Genomic DNA, 1815 nt, shown 5'->3' with positions numbered 1-1815 from the left:
ACCACCACACCCAGCTAATTTTTTGTAATTTTTTTTTTAGTAGAGACAGGGTTTCACTGTGTTAGCCAGGATGGTCTCGAACTCCTGACCTCATTATCCACCTGCCTCAGCCTCCTAAACTGCTGGGATTACAGGTGTGAGCAACCACACCCGGCCAAAAATGACCATATTTATCATATCTCTACGTCTGTGAATTCTTTCCTGGGCCTTTCCTGTTGATATTTGGTTTTATTTTGGCAATGTCAACATTGTTTAGCCCACTCATTCTTACAGAAAGCAAACTCTTCTCTGTATGTTTCACATTCTAATCTTCCCCTTCCTTTGTGCTTTTTTTTTTTTTGAGACGGAGTCTTACTCTGTCACCCAGGCTGGAATGCAGTGGCACAATCTCGGCTCACTGCCACCTCTGCCTCCTGGGTTCAAGCAATTCTCCTGCCTCAACCTCCTGAGTAGCTGAGAGTACAGGCATGCATGACCACGCCTTGCTAATTTTTGTATTTTTTAGTAAAGACAGGGTTTCACCATATTGGACAGGCTTGTCTCAAACTCCTGACCTTGTGATCCACCCACCTTGGACTCCCAAAATGCTGGGATTACAGACATGAGCCACCGTGCCCAGCCTATGCTTTTTTTTTTTTTAAACAGACAAACAAAAAAACATTATTATAGGGAATTAATCTGCAGTCTTTTTACTAGGTATTTATAATCCATGTGTGAGAACAATCTCAAAGGAAAGAGAACTGTATCAGAAAATTTAGCTTAAGGTATTTATTTGGACAACATTTGAATGTTTATTTTCTAAAGGTAGAAAATTTATTTCTACAGATTTACCTTCAGCTTTAAAAAAAAAACTGGCCATCAAAACCTGAGTCCTGTCCTCTTGCTCTCCTCCCCGGACAGCATGAACTTCACCACTTGCTCTACCTTCTCCACCAACTACCAGTCCCTGGGCTCTGTCCAGGCACCCAGCTGGTCAGCAGTGTGGCCAGCGTCTATGCAGGCGTCAGGGGCTCTGGTTCCCAGATCTCCACGTCCTGCTCCACCAGCTTCCAGGGCAGCATGGGGTCCGGGGCCTGCCCACGGTGATGGCCGGGGTCTGGCAGGAATGGGAGTCATCCAGAATGAGAAGGAAACCATGCGAAGTCTGAACGACCACTTGGCCTCCTACCTGGACAGAATGAGGAGCCTGGAGACCAAGAACCAGAAACTGGAGAGCAAAATCCAGGAGCACCTGGAGAAGAAGGGACCCCAGGTCAGAGACTAGAGCCATGACTTCAAGACCATCGAGGACCTGAGGGCTCAGATCTTTGCAAATACCGTGGACAATCCCCACATTGTTCTGCAGATCGACAATGCCTGTCTTGCTGGTGATGACTTTAGGGTCAAGTATGAGACAGAGCTGGCCATGTGCCAGTTTGTGGAGAGCGACATCCATGGGCTCCGCAAGGTCATTGATGACACCAATGTCACTCAGCTGCAGCTGGAAGCAGAGATCCAGGCTCTTAAAGAGGAGCTGCTCTTCATGAAGAAGAACCATGAAGAGGAAGTAAAGGGCCTATAAGCCCAGATTGCTAGCTCTGGGTTGACCATGGAGGTAGATGCCCCAAATCTCACGACCTCACCAAGATCATGGCGGACATTGGGTCCAATATGACGAGCTGGTTCCAAAGAACTGAGAGGAGCTGGGCAAGTACTGGTCTCAGCAGATTGAGGAGAGCACCGCAGTGGTCACCACGCAGTCTGCCGAGGTTGGAGCTGCTGAGATGACGCTCATGGAGCTGAGACATACAGTCCAGTCCTTGGAGATTGACCTGG

The 1815-nt window shown here is 48.0% G+C and overlaps 1 pseudogene; it reads left to right on the top strand.

Moving 5' to 3' along the window:
- The first annotated feature begins 825 nt into the window (after window positions 1–825).
- On the top strand, window positions 826–1809 carry LOC108525262 (keratin, type I cytoskeletal 18 pseudogene; annotated as a pseudogene).
- Window positions 1810–1815: the final 6 nt, after the last annotated feature.

Source organism: Rhinopithecus bieti, unplaced genomic scaffold, assembly GCF_001698545.2.
Source record: "Rhinopithecus bieti isolate Rb0 unplaced genomic scaffold, ASM169854v2 scaffold_29535, whole genome shotgun sequence".
Taxonomy (NCBI): Eukaryota; Metazoa; Chordata; class Mammalia; order Primates; family Cercopithecidae; genus Rhinopithecus; species Rhinopithecus bieti.
Note: the sequence above shows the minus strand (reverse complement) of the source record. Positions and strands in the feature narration are given on the sequence as shown.